Here is an 8,663-nt window from a genome sequence, read left to right on the forward strand (position 1 = left end):
ATCCACTTGTGCCACAACTCACAGATGTTGTCACTGTTATGAACTAGCAGTGGAATAGGCAATGCCCTATGAAGCAAGTGCCCCATCCACTTGTGCCACAACTCTTATACATTGTCACTATTATGAACTGGCACTGGAATAAGATCACCCTACAACCTATAGAGATTACTTCTCTAACTCTAATTACCCAAGTTGTATCTAGGCTAGATTCCTTCAACCTAATGAAGACATGGTGGTCCTTGAACACAATTGCAAAATCCTTATCCCTTTGTAACAAAAATTGAAAGTGAGATCTTCTTTAAACCTAGAACAAACAAAACATCATCAAAATATAAAGAGTTACCTAACTCACCTTAGAAAGGAATAGTACCAACCCTTGTTACTAAGTACTTGGCATCATCACCAAGCTCGTCATGTAATCACGAAACCTACTTTATTACACTAGAAAATAACTATTGAGCTAATGCCATATGACAAGCTGCCCCATTGTCCACATGCCAACATTCCTTGGAATCATGTTAGTAGAACGGCAAGATACATCAAGAAATCATTCTCAAACTTAATAGCAAATGCATTCATCTAAGTATTTGCAAAGGTTGCTACCTCCATTCACCCTTCTTATTATTTAGACATTGTGATGCATAACAACCATGCTTATGACATGTGAAGCACTTGATTTTACTCAAGTCCCTCTTCCTTGACTGTGAGGCTAACTCCTCACTCCCTCTTACCCTTGTTGGGTCCCCTTATTTCCCTTACCAAATAGGGCTCGGTTCTCATCACCACCCTTCTTCCTAGCCTTTGACTCCACCTAAGTCTCCTCATGGATACAATCACTAGCTCTACATCTACAACCTTCTCTCCAACCACTACAAGTTGATCACGAATATGTATGACCTTCATAACGTAACTAGTGACTAAATTTGATCTAATCATCTCCATGGATCTTAGTTTGTTCTGTAATATTATCTTTCTCTTTATATTCTCACTCTGGTAAAGGCTTACTAGTGCATCAAACATTTCTTTTGTTGTCTTCTTCTCAAATATATGAGGGATGAAATGATCCTGCTTAGCTCTCACTCGTAAAATTCCATTTGTTGTGGATCTATAGGTGAAGGCACAACCTCCTTGGTAATATCTTAAAGATCATTCTCTTCTAATAAGAGCGTGTAACCCTCACATTCAATTATAGTGAATTTGAGACATCATTCGGTCTATCCTTGAATCTAAGGCTAGTTGAGGCCATCTTTGAGATCTAATGTGCAAACTCCTAAATCTAAAAATTCATTTTTAAAATAAAAGAATATTGAAACCCTCTAACTATTGGTCCTCATTTCTGGCAGTTGATTTAATGTTGTAAATGTTTGAGAATCTCGCTTAGAGATAACATTGATAACATATCATTTTTTCAAGACTAGATGATGTCATCCAAACATTTTCTATTAAATAACTCAAAATAGAATTTATCTCTAAACATTGTGCCCATCACACAGTAGTTGAAAAATGAACAATGAAAGAAATAAAACAAATACACAAGGTTCTCTCCTCTGAATCAACTTTTCATTCATTTGAACAAAGGTTACAAGTTGACCTCTATAACCTCCTTAAAACCAGTGGCTAACATTGTACAGCCAGTGCATACAAGAAGGAGAGCTCTAGCAATGATATGGCTTGAATGGCTTCTTAATCCTATCTATTGTCTACCTCAATCATGAGATACACAATGAAGATTAAATCTTAATCTAATTCACTAATGTTCTAGAACTTATAGAACATTTCACTTAGATTACTAAAACTAGTTGACTTGAATATATTAGACTCTCTTTATTTTTTATTGTTCAAGTGAAAATACAAAATAGAATTAGTGATCACCTTTCCAAGGTGGTCAGCAAATACCATTTCTTGCACATTCACACTGACCCTGTGCAAGAAGTCCTTGAAAGAGCTACATTTCTCAAGATACCATACTTGACATTTCGCGAGTAGACTCTAAGAGAAAATGGAGACCATACTTTGAGAGCAACTTGTTGCATTGTGAGTCAATCACACCATTGATATTTCACAAGTAAACTCCAAAAGGAGAATAGAAGCCACACTTTGAATAAGGTATAGTCAAAAGATGCAATAGATGCTTAGGAGTTATTTAAAATTAAGGTAATCATTACAAGAGAGCTACTCATTGAATTGTTAAGTAACATACGCAACTCATAGCTATAAAAAAGATGATGAGTTCAAAATGATGATTCAAATTCAAGTTATTCGCATCCTTTTAGAAAAGGACAAGCTTGGCCCAAAGCATAAAGGATAATTGTTTAAACAAGAGATCCTTGAAAACCATCTAAACAAAATTGGTACCCCCAAAATGTTAGGTGGTACACACTCCAAACAAGGAATCCATACTAGGGATAGTGACTATGTGCAAGTACAACCCATGGTTACTAGGTTTGTAGGGTACTTTAGAGTACACCAAAGAACCAAAAAAAATTCCCTTAAGGTACCATGTGCACTCAAGGGAAGATCAAAGGTACCCAAGGAACGTTCCAAGGTACTTAAGGATGTTTTTTCAAGAAAGTCCTAAAACATAATTACTAGTTTATCGGCCTTTTCTAACTTGGTCCCACCAACCCTCTAATAGTGTATAAACCCTAAACAAACACAGAAAAACGATCACAATGATTATCTGCTAGTTGGGCTGTCATGTTTTGTTGTTGGACAATGGTTTGGTTGCTGAAAACTTATAACAGTAGCAGATTTTTAGCATGCATATCATAATCAAATACCAAAAGAGATCACAATGATCATTTTCTAGCGTTGAACTATCATTCTGTTGTTGTTGAGCAGTTGTTTGGTAGCTAAAAACTCATAACAGCAGTGTATAAACCCCTAAACAAACACAAGAAGCAATCAAAGTGATCATTTGCTAGTGTTGGGCTGTCATTTTGTTGGTATTGGGCAGTGGTTTGGATGTTGAAAACTTATATCAGCAGTAGATTTGAAGTGTGCTTTCATTGGATCTGACAACAAACAGTGATTGGTATGTATTTCCATTCATGTATGCATCATTAAAATAATAAACATTAATCTCATCCTATGAAATTTGAGGGGTGTCTCTAGATGTATATATATGCTTCAACACATCGCCACATACTAGAAATTTGGCGTAACATAGCATTTTCCAATCCACAGCCAGATATACCCGCCTATAATAATCCCAGAAATTTTAGGATGGTCATGGATGGCAAATCTCCAATGCAAAAGGCCTTGACTACTTATGATGAAATCACATCTACGCACCATATCCCATCTGATCCTCACAACCTTACAATCCCAAAATAGTGCTTTACTATCTCTTGTTCCACACAAAAGCTGGGAGCAGCTCTGTTTAGCTTAACTTAACCAGCTTAACTTTTGTGGGAAGACCTTGAAATAGAGCAAGCCAAATGGCCTGAACTCCCTAACTTTTAATCTAAGAATGATCCGCAGTAAGACAGGAATCCAACTTATGCTTATACACAAAAAAAAACTTGCCCGTTAATTTCAAGTTATACTTTAACCACGTTGGTTGTTATGGTTCCAGGTGCCTAGCAAATGCCCATCAATAACCCCCTGGGATTATAGTAAAAAAAAAATCTCCCTTATTTCAGGCAAGCTGTTAAGGTGAAAAGTTGACAAAGTATGGGCAGAAAATAATATTTTAAAAAAGAAACAAGAATCAAATATAAATGAGGTATTATTTTTTAATAGAAAATGCTATTTCAACAGAGAGACAAAACTTGACCCAAAAAAACCTAGAAAAGCTTATAAATTCTCTACTGACCTGGGGAGGTTAAAAAAATTTAATGCATTTTGAGATTTTCATTTAAAATGACAGAATCCATTCTATTGTTAAGCTTGCAATATCATAAAAACTGAAATCTCGCATAATCCACCATGAATATGAAAATTTCCTGTCTTCTTACAATTTTCCATACATGGGAGCAATGCCATGCAGATTTATGGCAGACCAATGGGCAGCCAGGGCAAAAATTGTACAAGCTCATAAATAACGCTCAAAACATATGCATAGTATTTGAAAACTTCTACAAAGGCTTTCTTTATTTATTAATAACTGGCAGCAAGAAAGCTTAAGAATGTGATTCCACATTTTCTAGAGAAAAAGGGCCACTCTTCATTCTATCATCAATTTAATAAAAATCAACGAGGTGTCCTATCAATGTCCACTTAAACCAGTTTGGCTTGTCATAGATGCGTTAAACCTCTTTGTTGACAGGGGGAAACCAACTACAGCTTCAGCTAAAATCGCCATATTAGACTTGGTGACACCTAAAGTTTCAAACTAATACCACTATATCAAGAAGTTTATGCTCTTATATTAGCTACTGATAGCCGAAACTGACATAGGCTTGTTTTCAGTTAAGTTGTTTCAACTAGCATCTGTTAAACAATAAATATCAGTAAAAAATACCAGGTGAAAAAAGAAAATGTCATAGCTCCATAAAAGATAAACATTGGCTGTTTGCACAGCATTTACAACATAAACAATCCGCATTACATGGTCTGAACTCTAATAAGTAATAAGTAATTACAGATGGTGTAGAGCTTCTAAAAAACCCTTTATAGAGAAACAAACCAGGAGCATTGTGTCTCAAAAACTATTAGTTTTGCTGTCAAAGAAAAGCTACCCAAGACTTCCGCAGCTAATCTCGATCATCGTTTGAACATCCCTACAGAGTAACTTGCATTTTCAGATAACCAAGGTAATTTAAAAGCCAACAGGGCAGATTTGCACAACTACACATCAAAATTCAAACACAATAGATAAGGCCTAATAGATATTGTAAACAACAAGAACAGGTCTTTAGCATACAATCATATATCACTTGCATCATAACCAAAGCATAAATGGCAAATGCAAGGAAACTTGAAAAACTCTACACAAATTTGTCAAATGTGTATGCAGTATACAGGAAAAAGAAGTTTCAAGCATGTTGCTTTAAATATTTGCATCTCCATTCTTTAAAAATGCAGAGTACATATCCTAAAAACTTAATACAAAAAACAGAAATCAGCTGTATCCTAGATTTCCATCATATTGCACATCAAAAACCATGTATAGCTGCCAATGGTTACAAGTTTAATGTCATTAAAATTGTAGATATTGTGCAACCTGTAAACACTCCTGAGTCCTAACACAGCAAAACAATTTGGATGCATGCAAACCAAGCCTGGTAATTAGAAAGACCATCATGATAGAATATCCAAAAGAAAAAAAATCAAAAGCCACACAACAAATGATCATAACCCTATTTCCTTTTGAACACAGTTCATCTCAATCTGAAATGATAATACCTCGACCAATATGCATACAGTGTTAAACCATAGGCTCTGACACCAAGAACAAAATGCAGAAAAAAGTCTTAAATGTACAACTACTGAGTTTGTTATCTCAATTTAAGAAACAATCAGAAAATCTTGTAAAGCCAAAAACCAAAACTCAGCCAAAATAGGCTGAAATGGCAAAGAAAATAAGATCATATAGACCCTAGACAAATGACAAAACCAGGGATGCAGTTAAATATCAGGAAAAATAAAACATATCCATAACAACATGCAGATAGGCAAATATGCAGATCAAGGATTTCCAAAAGCAATAAAAAAATGTGTAACACACCACACGAACCTCAATAAAGAACAAAACATCTTTATAAACCTTGACTCTAAAACTGGATAATGCAATAACCATTACAAAGCCTAATCATAAAGCAGTGAGGAACATAAACTCGGAAAGTCCAAATCCCCTATATGCCTAACCAAAAATCACAGACAACATGATAAACCCAACACAAAAACAACTGCACAAATGGAAAACCCAAAAACCCTAACCCCAAGAACTAAAATTAGATCTTGATGCAGAAACACATGCATAATGCATTTAACTAAATAAAGAGAATTAAGATGAAATCAAATACTGAACTAGCAATGAAAACTCCAGAGGCAAACATACAGGAAACATGATAAGTCCTAGTCAAAAAATTAAAATGCATAAATTTTGCAAAAGCCTGTAAACCCTAACCCCAAGCACATGCATCAGATCTTGATACAGAAAACCAGACATTTAACATGAAGGCAAGACAATTACGAGGAAATCAAACAATAGACTAACAATGCATGGCATTGCAAAACCCTGCAAACGCTAAAAACTCAAGCACAAGCATCAGATCTCAATACAGAAAGGATTTGACAGTATTGCAAGAGAATTTACGAGGATATGAAATCATACGCTATCAATCCACATATTTGCGTAACCATATAAACCCTAACTCCATAACACAAGCATCAGATCTAGATACAGGAAACCCAGATAAACTAGCAATGAGAATTAAGAGGAAATCAAATAATAGACTAGCAGTGCCGGGACTTGGCAGTTTTGCAAAAGAATTTAGAGGAAATGAACTCATACACCAACAATGCATAAATTTGCAAAACCCTACATACCCGACACCCAAGCACAAAAATCATATTTCAATACAGCAAAATCAGGAATATAGCACAAAAATCATATTTCAATACAGCAAAATCAGGAATATAGCTGAGATGTAGTTAAATTAAGAGAAAATCGGTAACACAAAACATCATAAAGCCAAACCCCAATAAAAAGCCTAACATCTTGATACAGGAAATTCCTATAGTATGTAACCCCAAGCACCGAAATCCGATCTATATAGAGGAAAAGAACAGAGATTTGACAATATTGCAAGAGAATTAAGAGAAAATGAAATCATACACTATGGATGCATAAATTTGCAAAACCCTATAAACCCTGATCCCCAAGCACAAACTTCAAATCTCGTTAAAGAAGAGGGGAAGGAAAATAAAAACAAGGATTTAAGTGGAATGTAAATGAATTACTAGAAATTAGGTATTACGCTATCAATGAAAGTGCCAGAACCAACAACTACAGCGAAAATGATAAGACCTGGTCACAAAACCCCAGAAACCCTAATCACAAGGACAAGCATAAGATATCGATCCAGAATAACCCAGGCATTTCAAGGGAATGCAAGAGAAGCAAAAAAAAATCAAATCTTTACACAGTTAACAACGACAACGGCGAGCTACATACCTATGACTGAGTCTCGTCGTCGATCTCTGGAACGGGTTTTACTGTGAACTCTTTGTCGGGAACTTGGTCAAGATCGTCGGTCCTCCTCCGTCTTTATCGTCCGGATATCTGACGACTACAACGGGGCAGACGCAGTGGTGTACACAGTAATCGCTGACGCTGCCAAGGCGGCCCTTGTAGGTCCGCCTGGAGGCCCCAAAACCCCGACTTCCCATGATAACGGCACTGAGGCCGAGCCTCTCGACCTCTAGGCAGAGCCTCTCTTTCATATCGTGGTCTTTCACGATGTGGATCTTGAAGGGTATGTGAGCATCGACCAGAGGCTGGGCAAGGTCGGAGGCCTTAGTCAATGTGAAGGCATCAAAATCGTCCTCAAGCTTCTGCTAGGACTCCTCGTCGTTGTTGTCCTCGACGGATAAATCGATAGAACCCCAATCGGCCCCGTACAGAACGCTGGTCGGCCTAACATGGAGAAGGATCACGTTATCGCCCGGGCGGAGGTAATTAACCACGGCCCATTTCACTGCAAAGGCACTCTCGTCGCTCAGATCCACCGCTATCGCGATCTTTCGATGGGCGCCCTGCTGATGATGTTGCTGCTGTTGCAAGGAGGAAGATAAAGGCATTGTGAATTGGATAATTTCGGCTTTGGAGAGAGAGGGAATCGAACGCGAGACCTGAATTCTGGAAACAATTGACCCAACGGGTTTACAGGAATTTGGATATCAGATATTTATGCGCCGCCTGCAAAACTACCTATTCATTCATAGCTTGCTTTCCTTAGTTTGGTTTCTGTATAAATCTGTGTATAAATCTGTGTAGGTATCGCTATCGTTATTGTTTATTTCGGCTTTCAAAACGGAATCGACAGCCATGCGTTTCACAATCTCTATTCCCTTCTTCGAATTTATACTTTTTAATTAATACTTTATATGAATTTACGTTATCCCGAATTACGTGTCTTTAATGATTTTATCGTCGTAATTGTTAGCTCCATGCAAAATATAATAAATTTATTAAATTAATTGAACTTTAAATCACTAATTAATCATTAAGCAGGAGAATAAGTCTATGTAACTATAATCAAATGGTTGGTATACATCGACAAGTATTAATTTATTAATATATGATATGTATTAATACCATTTCCACGCGGTATATTTTATATTTTCTAAATTTTATATATATATTAAATCATAATTTTATTTCTAATAATAATAATTATTATTATTATTATTAATTATAAAATAAATTAATATAAATTAAATATATATAATTAAAAAAATTATGTGACAAAATTGTTAATTATAAAGATTTATCCTATTTTATTATAGAAATTCAGAATTTCTATATAGACTTTATTACATTATAATGGTTAATACTATGATTTTTCAATATCATATATATTAAAAATTATAATTATTTCATAATTAAAATATTTTTTATATCTTTAATTTTTAGTTAAATAGTATAACTATTTTTAAAATAAATTTTAATCTTAAATCTTTCACTACTGTTAAAAATATTTCATAATTATTAT

The 8,663-nt window shown here is 35.3% G+C and overlaps 1 pseudogene across 1 annotated transcript; it reads right to left on the reverse strand.

Moving 5' to 3' along the window:
* Nucleotides 1-4,689: 4,689 nt before the first annotated feature.
* LOC149233407 (universal stress protein PHOS32-like) lies at nucleotides 4,690-7,929 on the reverse strand (annotated as a pseudogene). The gene is made up of 2 exons (XR_016248230.1): nucleotides 7,124-7,929; nucleotides 4,690-4,791 (listed from the first exon to the last, which is right to left on the reverse strand). The product of XR_016248230.1 is annotated as a universal stress protein PHOS32-like (transcript).
* Between the last annotated feature and the right edge of the window lie 734 nt (nucleotides 7,930-8,663).

This window comes from Pinus tabuliformis, chromosome J, assembly GCF_031772625.1.
Source record: "Pinus tabuliformis cultivar Carrire ecotype Pingquan chromosome J, CPIR1, whole genome shotgun sequence".
Classification (NCBI taxonomy): Eukaryota; Viridiplantae; Streptophyta; class Pinopsida; order Pinales; family Pinaceae; genus Pinus; species Pinus tabuliformis.